Source organism: Macrobrachium rosenbergii, chromosome 52 (assembly GCF_040412425.1).
Source record: "Macrobrachium rosenbergii isolate ZJJX-2024 chromosome 52, ASM4041242v1, whole genome shotgun sequence".
In the NCBI taxonomy this organism is placed as follows: Eukaryota; Metazoa; Arthropoda; class Malacostraca; order Decapoda; family Palaemonidae; genus Macrobrachium; species Macrobrachium rosenbergii.
Window position 1 is genome coordinate 30,586,165 of NC_089792.1, and position 22,737 is coordinate 30,608,901.

Consider the following 22,737-nt stretch of genomic DNA (forward strand, 5'->3'; position numbering starts at 1 on the left):
CATAAACGATGTACGATAATCACAAAAAAAGGAGCAGGTTATCCGCATTGATTTCTGCATAAATCATTGTGGTTTTGCTGTGTTTGTGTTCCCATACATCGCTCCTTTTCAGGCACTCTACTTCTCTCATTTTTATGCGGATGTCTTTAAGTTTTTATTATCGTATTTTTACTTGACCTGTTGCTTGGTTTTAATTTCTCACATTTTTTCTCAATGCCAAGAGGTCTCCCCTGTGAGTCTGAAAAATAATTGATTTCGCTGCTGCACGTTTACTGTTCTGCAGTCTTTCCCTTTGGACGATTTGCGTAATAATTTTTGGATAAATACCAACTTGTTGGTAAAGTTTTACTTTGAAACATGGAAATTTTTTATTTATTGCCTAGTTTAGCTTTCTTGTGAACATTCTACATCAACCAGTTTAAAACGAAATTATGATCAACAGAGATTTTTAAACTAAAAAAAATTGCGGACAGTTTTTTTAATGGAAATTTTTTAATCTTCGTTGAATTAGCTTTTCGTCGTAACTTGGTATCATTAGTTATCAATTCGTCTTTAAAAATAGTACTTTATTTTGTAAATAATATGTGAATTCATGTTTATTATGTGTTCCTTTAAGAAGATAATTAATGTTTAAAAGGCACTTTCTTTATCTTGGATGATTTTTTCTGATACATGACGATTCACATTCGTAAAAACTTTGTTTGAAACAAGATCATTTTCTCAGTGGTCTCGAGTACCTTTAAAGGAATTTAGATGCATACCACATAGTTTAGTTTATATCAGCCACTGTTTTATGTTGAAATGTAGGTGCGAATAACTTCGATTCTCAGGACGACGGTTATTTTCACTTAATTGCCAAGCGTTGGATTCTTCTCGCTGGTGACGTCTCGCCACAAGATGTGTGCAGCGCATTTTCATGTTTTCCCATTTCCCCTTTTTCAGAAAGTCAGCCATTGATTGTTCGACCTGTCGGTCTGTGCGTTCACAACATAGGCATCCTCGGACCTATTTACAAAATCCAATTTACATGGAAATTGTTATACATTCTAATAGACTCAATCTCCCGCGGCTTAGTAGAATCTCTTAGTGATAACCAAGCTGATCTCTAACCCTTGTCTTCGGTGGAATTAACCTGCCCCTGATCTTACCCCAGGGTTTATAAGTTTTATTTTATTTAATTGGACAAACCGTTCTCTTCGCCGTGTTATGAATAAGCCTGCTTACGCATGTCAGTTACTTAATTCTTTAAATTGACGCCTTTGTCTAGGAAAATTTAAGCGTTTTTCTTTTGTTCGCTTTTTATAAATGATAGGCTGTGGAGGAAATTTAAAACTGATGGAGTTACACAGACCTGAAACAGTCCTAAGAAATGTCCTTAGTAATGTAGTTGTGTCAAGTTTAATGTCCCGGAAATTATTCTGTTTGGGAAATTCTCTGCAACGATTTGTAATGTTAGAATTAATGAACTAATAAGCCTAAATGACCAAAGTTTGGAGATATTGTGTCTCCCATGTACGGAAGTCCTATACCGAAGTAAATTAGAGGCCATGCACGCAAGGGATTAGCTTAATTCAGTGGAACGCCGTTGAGGCAAGTGTATATCAAAAATTATTAAAAGAGAAGCTTTTAATTTCCGTAGAATGAAAAACAAATTTCAGTGACAGTAGATTCAAGGTGTGGTGCTGACGTGAAAAAATGTATGGTAGCTGAACTAATTATGGATATGGTAAAAATACCGCCACCATGGAACCAGATGCCACAAAGTCCACAAAATCCCGTTTCAAACAGTGATATAGGCGATTTACTGTGCATACCTTTTCCAGCAAAACCGCCAAGGTATTGTCTCCATCGAACAGAATAAGGATTTCATGGTTCAGTGACAACAAATGTTGAACACCCTCTGCAACTTACTGTTGATACTTGAAGGCTGGAAACAGGTACTAGGAATTTTTTATAAGATCATTTTATAAGTGTATATTAACCAAATAATAAGAAAATTACTGTAATTATCACGAGGTTAAGGATGGTGCGTTTCTTAGAAAAGTACATTTTAAAAAATTTCAGAACCATAAACAGTAAAAGCAAAAGAGGGATACATTTAGAGACACAACTTGGGCATGATGACTTCTGGTATTTGGTACCATTGGGATACAAAAAATATTGCATCAGTTCCTTTAATGTTTCAGACAAAAGACATATGGCAGATTCAGCCAAGCGGTATCTGGCAACTTTGTTAGGGAGCTCAGGAGCATGATGTGCCATGATGACAGTCTAACCGTTTCTGTCATTCTGTTACGGGTTCCGCTAGAGCAAAAGCCCGTTCCTGCGCAAGTATAAAATAAACGAACGAGTCGCTCGCTAATGGATACTGTGCGGGAAATGCATATCCTGGTAGCCGTGCCAAATAACATTCCATTTAAAGGAAATAAAAATTATAATCGTTCTTTCGTATTTTTTTTCTTTCAAGGACTGATGTATTCATTTTACCAGTAACTCGACCTGCACCATTTTTTCGGTCTGAAGACGGTTCTATTTTAGCGCTAAGAATTTGTAGGCCAATATGTTTTGTGTTTACAGCGTTAAAAACAAAACTATTACATTTTGTTTATTTGTCGTAATCAAAATATATAAAAAAAGTGTTGATAATTGACCTGTTGTAAGGCCTAGTGATCCTTGCCTGATTTTGTGAAAGGCGAGGAATCCTATAATATGCAGTATGATTTTGTTAATAAGTGTTTGTATTGTATGTTTCGTAATCAATTATGTGTTCTTTTACAGCCTTTATGCAAATATATAACTGACCATTTCAGTGTTGAATGGCCTAAATTGTCCGTTTGACCTTAATTCTGAAACCGTATGGTTGAGGACTGAATTATTCACTCCTTGGGAGAAAAAATGTTTATACTCTCATAATGAGGTAAAACAGAAAAAAAATGTATTTATTATTAACATCAGTAATGGGTGGTCGATAATATTGACATTGAGCAAGAGGTTGAATTTCTGTTAGTAAAAATATTAACTAATAAAGCTTCAATAAATACTTTTTCGAATATAAGTGAGAACAATAACATCTAAAAATAAGTCAACATATTCTTCCAAACACAATCAAAGAAATACAACAGTAAATTATGTTTATCCCATATATTCAGTAACAATAATGGCTTTTCTAGCTACTGTAATTTCAGTTCATGAGTGCTATTCACATCCTGATATTTTGTGTACCCCAAAAGCACCGATAACTCGGTTCATACATGACGTTACCAGTTACCATTCATTTAGCCCTATGTGACTCCATTAAACCATTCATTTATAAAAAAGAATAATATTCCCAATTTCCTTCTCTGATATATCTGAATTCTCCTTCGTATTCAAATTTTCTATTTCAATTTAACGTTTTTATTATATTAAAAGGAAAATTGGCATATGTAAAATTTAAAAGTTATCGTGCATCCAAAGCCGTCTACGCAATATTCGATGTTGCAGGCGTGTCAACCAAACCGCATACGGCAATGCATTTCACCACCCTTTAGGAAAGCTGACTGTATTTAGCTTAAAATTATAAATTATGTAATATTTCTTATAATTATATCGTATTGCTAACTTAAAATAGCATTCTTTCGTTTAACAGAAAGATCTTTAAACAAATGTAAATCTGGTAACATTAGATATGCCAAACACTACCCACTTATGCTTTGTTTGCGTAAAATAAGTCATTTAACAGAAAGCTCTTTATACACGATACTCTTTTGTTAACACGACTGGTAGGACTGTCATATCTAAGCACAATGAAACATTTCAAAATGATTCGGACAAAATACTAAGAAACCTGCATAAAACAAGGAATATTCTTGCAGTTTTATTTTTTTACTTGTTTTATTGTTTCATCTTTCATATTACAAAAAAAAAAAATCTCTCAAACTAATAATATAGTATGGACCGTTAAAAAAGAAATATGATCTGAACAATATATTTCGTGTGAAGTGATGCAATACTAAATATCGTAATTGTACCATTGGGATACAAAATATTGCATCAGTTCCTTTTTATGCTTCAAACAAAAGCAATGTCAGTATTCACCAAGCGGTATCTGGCAACGGTTGGCCAGGCAGCGCAGGCGCATGATAAATCGTGATGACTGACACCTAACCAGGGTTGCCAATTTAGCGAAAAAGTCGCTAAATTTAGCTACTTTTTACTATCTAGCTACCAGATTTTCAATTTAGCTACTTAGCAACTTTTTAGCTACCTTTCATCAAGGTTGACAACATTTTTACTACTTTTGTAATATCACAGTCAAACTGGAAATGAATACTGAATATGTAATATTGTTAGTTGAATAAACTGTTACAATCGGGTTTGAGGGTATGAGGTAGGAGAAGGCCGGAGGGTGGTAGAGTCACAGAATGAACATGTACAGGACAGGACACAACAGCAGCGGCCGCTGTTGTGAACTTGCAGTTGTTGTCAGTGTTGCCAACTTGGCGAAAAAGTAGCTAGATTTGGCGAATTTTGACCTGTTTAGCGACTTTTCAAGGCTATTGCGAACTGCGGATTTTCTAGCGAATTTTAGTCTCCTCTGGCGAATTTTTTTAGCGAATTTCAGAATAGAATTTATTCTTATATATATTATTTAATAAAAATAAAAATAATCATAAATTTGAATTCGATTAGTTGCACACAGGAGGCCCCTCCCAACCGTCACACCAACCCCATCCCGGTACACCCAACCAACGTTGCCAATTTAGCGGCGCTAAACATCATAGACCGACAGCTTTAAGAACTGTTTTCCATGAGCTTTGATCGTCAAAGTATTGCAATAATGATGCCATAGCTCTAGAGTTTATGTATGTTACAAATAAGTCCGCGAAAATCACTTCTTTTCCCATGTTTTGTGTGTCTTGTCCCGAGGTTTGGCAGTAAATACAGACCACTGGCAACAGTGTGTAACCCAACCAATACCTCTAAATTTCACATGATAGCGCAATACATCATACCCGTAGTATTCCTGTACAGATTATATTATACGGTATCCTTTCATTATTCGTTACCGTTACTTAAAACTTTGATACTTGCACAGTTAGCGTACAGTTTCAGTCAGCTGCAGACAATTTCCGTTGATAAGTGATATTATTATGGCGCCAACGTATTCGGGTAAGCATACAGGAAAAGCTGGGAATCATTCCCAGAGATGAAAGACTCGGTTGAAACCAGTTGAAACTGATAAAACAAAGCATAGTGTGTTTATTGTAAATGTGAAATTAATGCAAAGCTCAGTGATATAAGGAAGCATGCTGGTGCTAAAAACATCAAAGCAGCCGAGCCATTTTTTTCTAGTGAGAGGCAGAAAAACTTGATTTCCCCAAAAGTAGTGATTTACATGACAGCTCAACAAGTGAGGCTGAGGGAAGACTATCAATGTTCATTGCATCTCATACTGCTTTTCTCACAGTGGATCATTTAACTGAAACTCTTAAAGCAACATTTTGTGAAAGCAAACCGGCCAAGAATTTGAAATTACATAGAACAAAATGTAAGAATATTGTTGTGAATGTTCTAGGCCCATATTCTTAGATAGTTTGAAAGAAGACATTAATGATGGAAAGTATAGCATACTAATAGATGAGTCAACCGATATAGCAATAGTAAAATTACTTGTGTAACAATAAGATATTTCAGCAAGAACTTGGATAAGATTGTGTCCACGTATGTAGGTTTAGTAGAAATAGAGTCCGGAACCGCAGAGAGTATTGTCAGTGCCATCATCAAGTTGCTGAAGAAAGTTAAACTTGAGCCCCAAAATTTGCTTGGAATTGGTGTAGATAACGCTAGCGGCGTAAATACAGGTATGAACAATGGTGTGTGTGAACTTTTGAAGAAAGAAATAGGAGTGCCTAATTTGATTATGATTCGATGCGTTTGTCATTCGTTGCAACTTGCTGTTTCATTCTGTAGGAGAAACACTCTCCCTGAACTTGACCATTTAGTGCGTGAAACTTACAATTGGTTTAGCCATTCCTCTAAAAGGCAACTTTTTATGCAAACTGTATGAAACCATTAATGATGGAAAAACTCCTCTTCAAATCCCTCGTGTCTGTGATACAAGATGGATTTCTTTTGGAACCAGCTGTAACTCGTATTCTGGGTCAATGGGACGAACTGAAATTACATTTTCAGATAGCCCCGGTCATCAGAAAAGTGCTATAGTGCTGATGTGTTATACAAAATGTATAATGACCATATCAATAAACTTTATCTGTTGTTTTTACGGCCAGTCCTGCAAGACATTCAACGTTGTGTTAAATCATTTCAAGGAGAGAATGTTGACCCTACTAAATTACTGTGACCTAACTAATCTGATTATAAAAGCCAGCCGAAGAGTAATGCTTCAACTGCAAGAGTTGACCCTTTGACCTCTGATATTAGTTCTTATGTTGACCCAAATGCATATCTGAGCTACAATTTGAAAATTTGTGAAATTCCCAGACTTCACGTGAGGCTATAAAAGGCTATCCGTAAAGACTGCATATCTTTTTCTGTGAAACTTTGCTCTGAATTGCACATAGATTGCCAGAAAATTTTCAAGTGCTTAAAAAGATGTCCCTCTTTTCAGTCAATGAATGTTCGAACAGTAAAGGACCCTATTATAAATATAGCTGAGGCATTTGGCTATAGCTCAGGGGATATAGAAGATAGAAAACCAATGGAGAAATTTAACAATCACTAAATGGAATGAGACCAAGTCAACTGAAAAATTTTGGATTGAAGTTAATAAATATGTAGATGCTTCAGGTGTTAATCCATATAAACTGAATGAATTAGCATTTAACGTTCTTTCCTTCCGCACTCAAACGCTGAAGTAGAGCGGCTATTTAGTCCCAACTTAATATTGTCAAGTCGAAACTTAGAAATAGATTAAAAACTGACACCGTTAATGCCATTCTCTTTCTTGCCAAAGGAGGCAAGAAGAGTAGGAAAATGTTGCTATTCTTATGAATTGCTAGATCAGTTGTGAAGCTTATTGGAACAATGGCTGTTTACTCATCTGAGGACCATTCACCAGCCATTGCATCGAGTTCAACATCGGGGGAAAATCTTGAAGATGATGATGAGCTCGATTTTTTTGCTCCTCGAAAACTAATGGTAAAGTGTTATTAATTAATCTCTCTCTCTCTCTCTCTCTCTCTCTCTCTCTCTCTCTCTCTCTCTCTCTCTCTCTCTCTCTCTCTCACACACAATATATATATATATATATATATATATATATATATATATATATATATATATATATATATATATATATATATGTATATGTCTCTCTCTCTGTGTACAGTATACAAAATACACAAGCAAATCTAGCTACTTTTTATGAATTTGGCGAATTTTTGAGACCTACTTCTGCGACTTTCTGGCCATTTTAACACTGGTTGTTGTTTGGGTTTCAGTTCCTCAACTTTTATGAGTGTAACTTTCTGTAAAGTGTCTGTCACAATGAGCAAGAAGCACACCCAACGTTTTAGACAAGATTGGTTGAATGGAAAATATAGCAAGTGGTTACAGAATACAAGGTGATACAAATGCATATTGCAAGTTCCTGCAGTTGCTCACAAACTGCAAAGCTGAGTGATTTAGACAAACACAGAGCCAGCAAAAACATAAACGGGTGGAGGAGCCATTTTCCTCTGAAAGACAAAGACTGTTGTCATTCGAAAGTGTTGATAGTAAGCTTCCAAAAAGTCAGAGCACAAATGGCTATGTTCATTGCAGAACATTGTGCACAGTAGTAGATAATCTGGACTGATATGTGTAAGGGAGTGTTGTAGTGATAGCAAGGGCCAAGATCTAAAGTTAAAAAGATCAAAGTGCGGTGCAGTGATTTGTAATTTGATAGCCCGCATTTTGAACAACAAGAACTCAAGGATGACATAGGCAACAAAAATTCAGCTTGTTGATAGACGAAAGCAATGACATATCTGTGACCAAGCTCTGATTTAAATGCAAACATTTGTGACACGTTCTTGACTTGCTGAACTCAGTGAGTGCAATGGAGATGCAATTTGTGATGCCCTTAAGAAATCTCTGCGTAATCATGGACTGGAATTGCAAAAACTCACTGCTCTTGAACTGATAATGCATCGGTGATGACAGTAGTTAACAATGGGGTGTATGAAATTGAAAGCCGAGATCCCCATTTTATTACTCATACGATGTGTCTGTCATTCACTGCAGCTTGCAGTTTCTCATGCTGCCAAAAACATCTGCCCGGAAACTAGCCTTTTTAATCAGAGAATGCTATACTGGTTTCACATTCTTCTTTACGGCAGGCGAAATACAAAACTGTATGGTTTAATTAACGATGGAATGAACCCTACTCTCATAAGTACAGCTAAGTAACACACGCTGGATGTCAGTTGAGCTGCCATTGTCCGAGTGTTAAACCAATGGGATGAATTGAAACTTCATTTTGAGCTCACTAGAAGAGAAGAGAAATGTTACACTGCAGAGCAGCTATATTCCATGTTATGTGACAAGAAGAATTATTTGTTCCTCAGCATTTCTGAAAAATATTCTTGAGAGGTCCAGTTTGTGAACAGGAAATTGAGGCTGAAATTAATGATCCCACAAAACGAACGATTTGGTTCAACTTATTGATTCTTTGTCTTCAAAGATAATTCCAGGAAGAGACGGATCTAACCCTATTTGGCTTTTGAGTTTGAGAAGTACATGAAGGAAGAGAATTTGCACGATGTGTTTGAAATTTGTAATGAGTGTGCATTGAGCCAAAAAGGTAAAAGAGCTGCAGTGCCTGTCTGACAATGTTAAAGTTCTACGTTCAGTGTCAACCCTGAGTGCAACTGAATGTTTGCAACCAGTCCAAGGCAGGAATATTGGACTTGCCCAAGATGTTTGTGCAAAATGAAGAAGTACTAACATGTATAGAGTTTCAGTGGAGGAAATTACACCACACTGTATGGAAAAGGCTGATGACACACTTAACTTTGGGCAGAGGTAGCAGACTACAGTGATACAGGGAGAAAATCGCTACCGAGATATCAGTCAGCTTGTTCTAACAGTACTTTCCTTTGCCCCATTCGAATGCAGACATTGAACGTGTGTTCAGTCATATGAACATCGTAAAGACGAAGTAATAGAATGAATAATGAAATCTTAGAGCAGTCTAGCTGTCAAACATGGCCTTCATGGAGTAGGCAAATGTTGCCATAACTACAAATTACCTGCAGATGTAATCAGAAGATTGGAACACTTTGAAGCTTTAAAAATATAATTCTTCACAAGAAGCACCTACTTCACTTTGCACTATTGAGGATGAGGAGGGATCTGGAGCGAGTTTTGATCTCTGATTGCTTGCAGATTGCCAAGGGCTTCTCATTATACATTTAAGATAAAGCAGCAAAAATTTTTTGATGGTATAATAGAGATGATAAAACTAATTAATGAAATTTTTTCAGTATGATGGTAAGTAACGAATATAATATAGTGCTGCAATATATATATGTATATATATATAATAAAAATATATATAAATGCGTATATATATATATATATACAACATAATCCCCCCAATATATATATATATATATATATACTCCCTATATATATATATATGTATTATATGTATATATAATGTATGTATGTAATATATATATAATATATGAATAATATTTATGTATGTGGACATCTGCTATATATATATATAGGGTATGATAAATATATTGTGTATGTATATATATATATATGTATATAGGGATATATATATACTTGTATATATATATATATATATTATATATACATATATTCTGTATATGAGAATGTGTGTATATATGAATAGCATTGATAGATAGATAGATCTGATTGATAAGTCATATCTGCACATACACACGTAGGTACATATGTATGTGATGGTGTATATGGGTGTGTACTCCCTAGTATCTCCTTTGGCCTGAATGCCCACTGATTATGGTATATACTGTTTTGATATGTGAAAGTTCAGAAATCATTTAAGGTGGTGGCAAGACATTATTGAGGTACTTTATCATTTTCAGTCAATGAAAAATGTATGTGTATCCTTTATGATTATGTGGTTATCATCTTCTGCCTCAATAATAACATGTTCATGATAAAACTAGGACTTATTTAGCTACTATTTCGGAGAATTTTTTAAATTTTAGCGACTGTTAACATTTCATGGCTAATCAAGTGACAAACCATTCTCTGGTGTTGGCAGGAAAGAGCCTCAACCACTCTGTCACTCCGTTGCAGGTTGCCTACAGGGTTAAAGGCCCCTGTAATATAGATATAAACAACGAACGAATCATCGCCAATGGCTTATTGGTGGTGCGTATCCTGGTAGCCAGCTAAATAACATTCCATTTAAAGGAAATTAAAATTATAGTCTGTTTCTTTCAATGATTATGTTTGTTGGAAGGAAATGTATTAAATTTTTTCCGAAAACACGGCCTACACCATTTTTTGAGGTGTAAGGAGGGTTTCACTTAGTACCAAAATTAGGCGCATAAATTACAGTATAGAGGATAAAAGCAAAACTATTTATTATAGCTTGTTTATTTGTCTGTAATCAGAATATAATAAAAATTGTTGAATATTAACCACCTATAAATGCTTGCTAGACATAATGATCCTCGCCTGATTTGTGAAAGGCGGGAATCCAATAATATGCAGTGTGATTTTGTTGCATATTTGTGTGGTATTGATTTTCATAATCAATAATGTATTATTTTACAGCCGATATGCAAATATATAACTGATCGTTTTAGAATGGCCGCCTCAATTGTTCATTTGACCTAATTCTGAAACTGTACGGTTATGACTGAATTCTTCAATCCAGAGAAAAAATGTTTACACTCCATAATGAGGTAAAACAGAAAACAAGAATAATGTATTTTATATATTATTAACATCAGTAATGGGTAGTCGATAATATGGAAAGCGAGCAAGAGGTTGAAACGTAACATTAAAAATTTCTGTTATCAGAAAATTTTTAACAAATAAAACTTCAAGTAATAAAAATAATTGGAGATGGTAAGACAAAGAGTTCCAGGAGAATAAGTCGTTTTAACATAAAATGTGAACACATGCATAGAAAGGCTGATGAGCAAAGCATAACAAAAGATAAAAATGGAGAGTTGCCCTTGGAATGGAATGTAGTCTAGGGGTGATGGGGTAAATAGTTTAAGGGTTAGTTGAATGGGAAGATAGAAGGAGGGAGGGAACTAGGAATGAATCAGAATGGAAGGGTTTAGTTAGAATTATGGCAATATGCTTTTTCGAGTCAGCATTACTCTTGAGGATGTTTTGGAATTACAGAAAGGTTGCTTAGTTTTATAGAGCTGGATCTCAGTAATGGAACAAAGGTATTGACGTGACTGAAAATTATGAAAGGTACTTTGTTCCCGAGGTGTAGACCGCAAGGTGTAAGTATGTTTTTGATTGAGAATGGCTCCACAGATGACAGAATAAAATATGAGAACAGTGTGGGTTTAGGCGAATCAAAGGATGTTTGACAATTGCCACAGTTAGAGCTATTTAGTAGAACAAGAAAGAGGTAATGTAACAGCTTTTGTTGGCTTAGGGCAACAAAATATTATTGTAATTGAAATGGCTAAGAACCATAGTTTTTAAGCTAGGAGGGAATGGATTTTTGTAAATCCGAGGGCTTATACAAAGATGTGTCATTGAATTGAATTAAATATAGAATTTACCGGTCAAAGCCGGAGACTGGGACCTATGAGGCCCTGCAGGAGGCCAAACGAAAACGGTAAAAGTTTGAAAGGTGTAACAGGAGAAAACCTCACAGTTGCACTATGAATCAAATTTAGAGAGGTTGAAAACCTAAGATGGAAGAAGCAGAAAATATGAAAGGAGGTACAGTAAAAGGAACGAAAGGGGTTGCAGTTATGGGCAGAAGGCACGCTGCAGAGAACCTTACAGAAAAGCCTACAGTTAAAAGATAAAACAAAACTGATTGCTACCTTCCTGGGAAAAAATAAACCGTTAATGGATGTTCATCTTCCAGAACGAATTGTAATGATGCAAGGAATTACAGAGAATAACAGTAGAAGTAACCACCAAGGTCTATAATATCCGAATTGCGAATGGAGTGTGGAATGTTAACAGACGACGAAGTACTGATTGGGAATAGTGAAGGGACATGCAGTGCTTGTTGAAAGAATCTGAAAGTGTTTGCAAGAGGAGAAAATTGAAAGTAAGGTTATGAAGATTAATGAAAGCAGGAAGATTAAGCAATGACTGTTATTATAGACGGCGAGGGAATGGAAACAGTGTATACTTCTAACTATTATGGAGTGAACATTTCGGATGATGGTAAGATGAGAGAAGATGTGAATCACAAGGTAGATTAAGCTAGAGAGGGAGACTGTGTGCTGGACAGGGATTGTTGAACCAACTCTCCTCTATGAGAGTGGAGTGTAGGTTTCAACTTTGAATGAAAGTCAGGAGACGAATGCTATAGAGATGAATTGTTTATGGTAGTATTAACTGTATAAGAAGATTTGTAAAAGGTAAGGAATGTGGAGATATATAGGACTGGTAAAAGAGCTAATGTAGTAGGTGAAAGGGTGGATCTGAGAATTTTGAGATAGTTTTTTTCATGTACAAAAAGTAGGTAATGTTAGGTCGGTGAAAAGAATATTCAGTTCAGAAATGCTGGGAGGAAAAAATTCCAAAGCGGTTTATTAATGAAGCAAAATAGGTATTGGGTAGGAAGAGCCTCAGCATCCAGGAAGCAAGAGAATATATGCAAGACACATGTGAAGGGCATAGTTTGTAGGGGGGGTTCACCACCCACTAGCAAAGTCACCCAGTGTTCGAGAAAAGGCTTAATGTTAATTTTTTTTTTTTTTTTTTTTATTTTAAGGCATTGTCTAGTATCAAGGGATGGTTCTTGAGAAAGGACAAAAGAGCGAAAAAGTTAAGTATATCTTAGTTTAACCAGACCACTGAACTGATTAACAGCTCTCCTAGGGCTGGCCCGCAGGATTAGATATATTTTACGTGGCTAAGAACCAACTGGTTACCTAGCAACGGAACCTACATATTATTGTGGAATCCGAACCACATTATGACAAGAAATGAATTTCTAACACCAGAAATAAATTCCTCTAATTCTTCATTGGCCGGTCCGGAGGGTCCGAACGCTGGGCCAACAGCGGGCTAGCAGAGCTCTACCCCTCCAATGAAGAACTGGAAAAAAGAGCAGGTACTGAAGCACTTATGCAGTGGCAATATTTTGGATCAGGTCACAAAACTCCCACAGTACTAGTTGCTTCAGACAACTACACATAAGTCATTAGCAGTTAGTTGATTCTTTGTCGAACCCCCTGCATACACTACCCATTCACTTTTGTTTTGCCGGCTCTCCCTCATTCTCTGGTAGTGGAAGCCCTTCCTTTCCAAAACTTCTTTCACGACGTCTGTCTAACCCTTACATGGTATTCCTGTCCTCCCTCCTAGTGCTTCCATATTGTGCAACAACACCCCTCCTATCATTCTCCATTCTTTTGCACGTGCCTGAGCATCTCAAAACATTGGTCATTCCCTCACTTATATATATATATATATATATATATATATATATATATATATATATATATATATATATATATATATATATATATATATATATATATATATATATATATATTATATGTATATATATAATATATATATATATATATGTGTATATATATATATATATATGTATATATAGAGATATATATATATTTTTCTTTGAGAGAGAGAGAGATAGAGAAATAGAATGTAGAGACCTGTATTTTTCTTTGAGGGGAGGTGATGGAAATACTAATGCTCAGCCGTGTTCTGCCTCGGTTTCAGTACCCATTAAAAATCCACATGTTACTAACTTTTAAACTATCCAAGTCCTCAGGCTTAAGGTATTTTACGAGCTCTGATGTAGTTTTTAAGACGAACAGACGAGCAACTTTGGATCTTGCAATGGCCAGGCCTATGAAAAGAAAGTAGGGGCCTAACCCCGAAGGGAGTAATTGATCCGTGTCTTAAATAAAAGGTTTTATGAAATATGGACACGGATGCCAGGAGAGAATTCCAAGGGATTGCCAATGTTATTCTTGTCGTCTTGTTGACTATGGATGAAACTGTAGCAGCTTAGGTTCCCCACGAATCATTAGTTTGTTCTGCTTTTAATATTAAGATTTATTCCTACCAACAACTATTCAGATTTGAACGATCCTCCTCCTGTAACATGAATAAACAGAGAGAGAGAGAGAGATAGAGGGGGAGGGCGGGATGAGAGAGAGAGAGAGAGAGAGAGAGAGAGAGAGGAGGACGGGGATAAGTTCTTTTGGGAAAATTGAAGCCCCTGATTTGGGAGCGGGCGAAATTTATTTGAATCCAGGTAATAGCACTAACTTTCCGAGTTAGTGCAAACTTTTTTGTTGGAAACTTTTAATGACTGTCTCTTCCACCAGCACATGACTATACTTGCTCAGAAGGGTCGGAAATAGGAGGATTTCCTCTTTTCTCGCCCCATCTTCTTCAAAAAAGTCATATTTTCGAGGGTTCATTCTCTTGGGTTTCATTCTCTTTGGTAAAATATGGTCAGTTATGGAGAGAGAAAGAGAGATTTTATTTAAAACTCGCAGGTTGCTATTATGGCACTATGTATTGGTAACTGAGCCTGAGTCTCACAATTACCTTTTGATAAGGCCCTTCTTGTCGAAACTTATCCCCTGCCCTTCTGGTGGGGAGTGAACGTTGAGGAAACAACTGTTTTTGGAAATGAATACTTTTGAACAAGTGAAGTTGTGAGGCAACAAAGACCCATGCCTTACACACCTTAAAATCTTGAGTACACTTTGCGTTCTTCAATGGATGATGTGAAATAACTGGCAGTGATGATTTCCTATTTGGAGTTGTTTCCCAGTTTTATTTCATTTCAGGGTTTGCATGAGTTTTTTTTTTCTTCAACACTTATAACGAGATGCATTTCTTTTGTAGACGAGTTAATTTTTTTTAATATCTTTCCAACACTAACGTATAGTACTGTTGAATGGTTTGATGACCATATGGCCTTGTATTTGTATATATCAATCATATTTTTTCGTATTATTGCCGGCATCATGTGATATTTGAGGTGAAGTGAACATATGTCAAAGTTATGAGCAATCACTCTAAAATTAATCAAAATAATTTCATTCGCCACTGTAAACGATGTTATTGTTTTGACAAGTTTGTGAAGTTATTGGAATGAACATATATAAGAGCCATGAGCACTCTTGAAAAAAATATTAGTAGCATACACAGAAGGTGCTTGATCATGCCGTGAACATACTTGCGACGTTGATGAATACAGCCTTCTTGTCGTGCTTATATTTCGTAAGTAAATAGAGAAATTGCCTTCATCCTCAAAGTTAGGACCTTGAGGACCTTGCAAAGTGATGTTACCTTACTAATTGTACTTATGATACTTAATTGTTTACTTGTTTTTCGGCTTGTCCTAAAATGCAGATCAGGTGATGCTGGTTTACTTGAAGACCTGTTCATCTGAAAAATAATGGAACTCTAACTTTGGCTTCAGTAAGAGTCCATCTTGAAGATTACTATATCAGGTCGATCTATATGACTAATTAAATATGAATTAAATTTTATGAATATACTCGCTTTCTTCATGATACGCTGAAATGCAAGACTGTATCAGAGATATACATGGTTGAAGAGATTTCAGATTTCATTCACTCTAAACAAGTCGAGATGAGTTAGTCGAGTCACATAGAGTCGGGCATTTACTTGACTTACCTACCAGTCAAGGGACCATTGTTTTGAAGAAGCCGTTCACACCAGGGAGGTTGAGTCGAGTCGTGGTGGCTAGACCCATTTCCTCCATGAGTCATTAAAAGTCTGTGGTGATATCTCTATGCAGTTTGATGATCTTATAAATTTTTTTCTGGAACGACCCATTCTATATCAACCAAGTGATCGTGACACCCTATCGTAAACACATCGCTATTCTTTCTTTACCTCCAGTCATAACGACTTTGTTGTTCATTTTCTTGATAGGCCTTCATACCATATCAAACACCATCTTGAATATTTCTGTTGAAACTAAAGAAACAGTGGGATTTGTATGGGTTATTTAGATCATAAAACAAATGCCTCTGAATCTACAACAGAGCATGTAGTGCAGGATAATGGTAAATGCCACACTTTAGAGATTTTCAGTTAGAATGGATCTGAGTAAATCTGACTGCAGTCAAATGTTGACTCGACTGTGCTCAACTCTCTTGAGAGGCACCCATCTTAACATTGCATATAGCAAGACCATCGTTCATACATATACATGAAGGGGGATCATTCGTTTGTCTGACTGTCCGTGTGTGTGTGTGTGTGTGTGTGTGTCTGTGTCACCATTGCCTTGTCAGTGCTGCTCCTTATACACAGTTGAGGGGATTACCATCAAACTTGGTGCAAAGGTACTCCATCACTCATAGATGTTCATGGAGAGAGCTCATCCCTCTTGCTGTCCATTTCTTTGTCCTTGGGCACAAAGGTAGACCATTATGACTAGAATGTGCAAGAAAGGAGATCTCCCGTCTGTCAGTCTGATTTCATCAAGCTCTTAGGAGTTGGGGGTGGGGTGGGGGGGCGTCCATTGTTATCAAAATTTTTGTTGTAATTAAAAACACTTTTCTTTCTTCACACAAGGATCTGTTGTCAGGTGATTTACTTGCAGAATGTATAAAGTTGATTTTAGCAAAGCATAGTGCTCTATTTATTATTTCGTATCTATCAGATGAATAAGGGATATGCAAATAGTGGCACATACCGTCATTCAAGCAGTAAATGAACGTTAACTGTGAGTAAATAAATGGTTTTCATTGAGAAAACAGTTGCGAAAATATCATTTTGTTTTATGGAAAACTCCAAAACTTGCTTTACTGAAGAACTATATCTGAGGAAGAACAATCGTGGGAAAATTAACTGCTTTCTTGAAAGAAACAACTAAGGAAAACATTAATTTTCTGAGGGAGAACACCAACAGCTGTTCCCTTCACCTTTTGAAATCCATTTCGCTCTTTCTCCTTCCAGCATCCAGCCAGGATCTTCTGGCCCCTTTGTTATTAGCTAATCAGTTTATTAATTGAATCAAGGAAACACCTGTTTCTCCTTAGGTTAAAGGAAGGCGCCTGCCATCCCCATATGATGCTGACATTTCTCCGAAGATCCCTCGTCGCCTACGAACTCACAGAGAGAGAGAGAGAGAGAGAGAGAGAGAGAGAGAGAGAGAGAGAGAGAGAGAGAGAGAGAGAGAGAGAGAGAGATGCAATTAAACGAAATAAAGCGGAGCGAAGATGAAAATGATCTTTTCATTATTCGTATGAGATTAACTCAGAAGATCCATCCTTGAAATCAGACCCACTTTTTCCAGGTCAAATTAACTTTTATTGCATTATTAATAGTGAGTTTCATATATATATATATATATATATATATATATATATATATATATATATATATATATATATATATATATATATATATATATATATATGCATGTATGTATGTGTGTGTGTGTGTGTGTGTATGACTTTTACCAGAGGAAGAATGGAACCACTGGATATAAATCCTACTGCTGGAGATTATATCTAGGATATTTTCAGAGGAATGATACATAGTGGTAGACATATACTGTATGTATACATATACATATACATGTACATATACATATATTTCAAACATACATTAGCTGCCATCGATGGTAGTCGACTAATGAAAAGGTAGCTTATTTATTTTGTAAGTCAGTTGAGTTGATGTATATGTATATGTATATGTATATATATACATATACGGAAACCATTGAAGATGCATTCAGAGTCAGGTTTATTTCGGCACGTTTCCAAATAATGAATCTGGTCTCTAGTTTTTCATGCAAAATGTCTTGACCTTAGGTTGAATCATAACGTGCTCATGCTTCCTAAAGAAAACATAATTGATATACTGCACCATTTCACTCTAGTTAGACGACGATCTTGTATATGGCATAAATATTTATCTCTTTATTCTCATCGTTTGCTTCTCTTTCTCACTCACTTAAGCCACATATGGCATAAGAGTATATGAACAATTACATTTATAAATATCACAAACACACAAACATATATTATATAAATATATATATATATATATATGTATATATATATGTATATATATATATTTTATATATATATATATATATATATATATATATATATATATATATATATATATATATATATATATATATTAGAACATGTTTTGGTTACTCAAAGGGTCATTGGTATTCATTGCTGATAATATAAATGTTATTACTCACTTGTCATGTCTGTACACTTAAACCTTGTTTATACACCGTGTGTAATACTAAAGAAGCATTTAATGGTATAAGTAAAGTAGTGAGAAAACATGATAATTTGATTTGATGTAATTTCCTCCTTTACTACCATTTACTGCAAAATAATGGAGACTTAAGGTCAATAACCAATTGCACGAAGTCAAGTGTACAATATTTTAAGCATGAATACGCTGTTATGTGAAAGATTCCTTGCATCTCTGATTTCTTTGACATGATGAAAAAGGCCCCAGGGAAATATAATGTTGAAATAGGCAAACTAAACTAGTCTTTTAGTCTGATCTTGTGTGTGTATATATATATATATATATATATATATATATATATATATATATATATATGTATATATATATTATATATATGACATATGTATTATATATATATATATATATATATATATATATATATATATATATATATATATATATATATATATGTAAAGGTCATGAAGGTGACCTTAAAAGTTGGGTCAGCTATTCGCAGGTCCATTTTCACCATAATGCAGCAGATAGGAAACTGCTGAAACATTCTGCATACCACAAGGGTCGAAGAAACCACTTGGTGACAAGACACGGGCTGGAAAATGCGTTTTCAGCAAAGAACGTTCTAGAAGCTGAACCAGTTACAAAATCTGGTTTTTGAAGGATGCTTCTTAATAATGGTGGTGTGTACGTGTACTTCGTGACGCCTCGAAGTACAGAGGGCGTGTCTTGCCGAACTTTGACCTCGAATGATGTCATACAAAAGTACGTTGCCTGTTCGTGCGTTACATAATGAATATAATGGGAGGAACTGTTGTTCGAATTGGACTTGTGAGATCCGATTCATGTGTGTCTGAAGATGTGAGTGATTTTTCACATGGAGACTGTCCCAGAGGACTTGTGGAGTGAGTAAGAATTCATATACGTTTTTGGACTTTGTTTTTCAGAACTGTGAACACACGGTATCTCCTAGACAGTGGAAGATGTATTTCTGCAATTTACATTTTATGATTTTTAATGTGACGTTTTTTTTTCACAGGTATTTATGTTCCACTCCATTCCTATTCTTTTTTTTTTCCTCTCTCCTCCTCCTACAAGGATGAGAGTGGTGTGACATTATAGATGACCTGTTTTAATTGATTGACGTTTCATGTTTTGACAGATGAATTATTTTCTGTAATTGGGGGTTTATGATTTTGAGTATTAGTCTTTAGAAGATTTTCTGATAGTTATGAAACATTGGATTTCATTTTTCGTACTTTTAAGAAGTTATTTTTCGTTGATTTTTGTCAATAGGTTTTAGTTTTGTACTTAGTATCTCATTCCAGTAGTCCTTAGATTTTAGTTAGGGAAAGATATAACTTACGATGCCTGGCTCACGTTAATGCTATCGCACAAATGTCTCGGGATAAGCGAGAGCAAACCTTGTTCATTAAACAGAGACTAAATCAAGTATAGCTCAGAAAATGGGCTGCCGTTACAGCTTTTGGTGGTAGCGTAAAAGGCAGCGTAAAAGGCAGCGTATAAGGTAGTTAGGGCAGTTGGGAGGTGTTAAATAATTAGGCATACGTTGCGAAGAGACATAAATTAGTGCTGGCATCTCAGGGATAAGATTTTGTGGGAGTCAGCAGTTGCTGGGGCGAGCTATGAACTTATCCGCTAGCTAGCGTTTTGTGGAGAGTGGCTTTGGGTAGGGGGTAAAAACAGTGATATTGTGCAATAATTGCGATATTAAGACCGCTATGCGTGTGTTAAAACACGTGAAGACGCGCGAGTGTTTTTTGTTTCTCTCTCTCTTCGCTTGATGGAAATTCGCGCGCTGCTAACGTAAGTGTTGTGATGTTATCTTTTTTTTTTTAGTTGTGTTAATGTGAAATTGTCCTTTTCGTTGTGTTGTAACTGGTGATAGGGACAACTGTGTGTTTTTTGTCGTTGAGTTTTGACTAATGTTTCGGTTGCAACGAGTGTGTTACGTCATCACCACGGTGACATAGTAATTGCGTCACGAGTTTGGGCGGAGCGTCGTACTTGCTTTGCCACGCCTAGTGAAGCGCTGAGCGTATTATGGTGTGTTGTATTTTTTTTTTTTTTTTTATAGCAATCTGCGGTACGCATCGGCGTGTATTATGTAAGGGTGATATTTGGTTGTTGGGTTATTTCTGGGAACTTTAATATTTGGGTAGTATCCTACGTGATATTTATGAGTTGCGGGGTGCAAAACAGTTTTTGCACAAGTGTGTATGCACTTCTTGGTTTTTGTAGTCACACACGTATGTGCGTGTGGGTATGTGTGTGTGAGTATGAGGGCAGAGCCCTTGCCTTTGCTTGAGTGACACTTTCCGTTTGGACAAAGGGAAGTGTTGATCCAGCAGTTTTTGCCGTTGGAGACAGAGCGAGCCCCGAGGTTTGGTGTTAGCATTTTTTCTGTAAGCATCATCAGGCCTTCGATGCATTGTAAGAGGGTGGGAAACGAATTTCTCTTTCTCTCTCTCTGTGCCTGAGAAGCGCTTTCCCGTGTCTTTTTTTTGTGGCCTTTTATAGCTTGGCCTTGGGAGAAGTGAACTTGACCTTTTTTTTTTTTTTTTTTTTTTTTTTTTTGACTGACTAAAGAGGGAGTCAGAGTGAATGATTGAAAAGTTAAAGCCATTGTGAGTTTTCCAGTTCCCAAAACCAGGAAACAGATTCGTTCGTTCCTAGGTATGTCGGGTTTCTTCGCCGTTTGTGCGGAATTTTTCTACAATAGCGTTCCATTACAGATTTGTTACGAGAAGACGTTAAGTTTGTTTGGGGGGTGATAGTCAGCAATTAGCTTTGAGAAGCTTAAGAACGCTTTGGTGAACCCACCAGTTTTGAAGTTTCAGATTTTAGTCAACCGTTCACCTTAGTGACTGGCGCGAGTCGAAGGTATAGGTGTGTTTGATGCAGAAATTTCTGAGGGGGAAATTACACCCAATTGCTTTTATAGCAGAAAGTTCAAAACGCGTGGTAGTAACGAAGGCTGATGTCAGTTGTGGACAAGGAGGCTTTCAGCAGTCGTCTAGCCTTGTTCATTTTAAGATGTTGTTGTTGGGAAATAAAGTTGAGATTTTTACAGATCATCAACACCGTTGTTAGAGCTTTTTAATAAGCCAAATTTGTCGCCCAAGAGAGCACGTTGGTTCCTAACATTGAGAGATTTTGATGCAAACCTCAAATACATTGGTAAGCATAATGTAGTTGCAGATGCATTGAGCGGATATTTTCCGTCGAGGATGAGGAAATACACACCGAATCCTGTGTGGGAGAAGAGAGTAAATATTTGCGTCTAATGTCTCTGATATTAGTGTTCTGAGAGATCGCATGTAGAGGACATGCATGTTCCTACAGTGCATGCTGGGGAGAAATAGTGAGTCCAGTCTCGGGAGAGATTGTTGTTCGTGATAGTGAGAGTAACGCAGTGTTTATATTACGGGTGAAAAATGTCACTTAGGACATAGGCTTGCTCGAACAAAAGCAAGATGAAGATAAATTGTTGTCAGATGCTAAGGCATTTCTTAGGAGCGCTCACTGAAGAAAGTGTATAAGTTGCCTTTTTCTGGTCTAGAGTTGAGAATAATTTATTGGTGAGGAAAGTTAAGTATAACTTGCGAAGTACTCGAAGCATGGGTGAGATTACACAAATCATCTTTATAGAGAGTCTAGTACCACAAGTTCTAGACATTGTACATTATAAATTTGGTTCTCCTCATTTAGGTGTGGACAAGACGTATGAAACGTCAAAAATCAAAGTTCTTTTGGAAAAATATGTTTTCCGCAGTGAAGCCTTTGTGAAGAAGTGCACTATTTGCAATGCGAATAAGCCAGCGACGACGGTGTCGTGTCGTTTGGGTTCATATCCCACACCAATAGGCTGCTTCAGAGTGCATATGGGTATTCTGGGGTACTTTCAGAATCTGCTTATGGTATTAGCATGGATGCATTCCTGCTGTATTGTTGTTATGGTAATGGGTAGTTACGGGTCATTTTTTTCCTTTCTGCGTTAATGGTTGTGGGCATGACTTGTAGTTTGTTGTAATTCAGGAGGACGTTACTCCAGAGTTTATTGTTTTTAATAGCCTGGGTCTATTGTGATTTCTGATGTAAGCTGCAGTACTTAGTGTAAATTGTGTGCAGAATACCGTAGAGTTTTGTAGATATATGAATTTGAGTTTTTGTTTTTTTATATGGATCGCAACTGCGGTTAGGGTTTTCATCGTTCGCACTTGGCGATAGAAATGGGTTACTTTGAGTTAATGGTTTTTTTTCATATGATTTTGGGAATTGTGACATGGGCTAATTTCATACGAGATTTGACCC

The 22,737-nt window shown here is 36.2% G+C and overlaps 1 protein-coding gene across 1 annotated transcript in view; it reads left to right on the forward strand.

Moving 5' to 3' along the window:
• The first annotated feature begins 20,092 nt into the window (after positions 1 to 20,092).
• LOC136833787 (uncharacterized) overlaps positions 20,093 to 22,737 on the forward strand; it is an 821,801-nt gene continuing 819,156 nt past the window's right edge. Inside the window, exon 1 of the mRNA XM_067096044.1 lies at positions 20,093 to 20,229. The gene's annotated coding sequence lies outside the window, so the exon portion shown is untranslated. The remainder of the gene's footprint in view (positions 20,230 to 22,737) is intronic.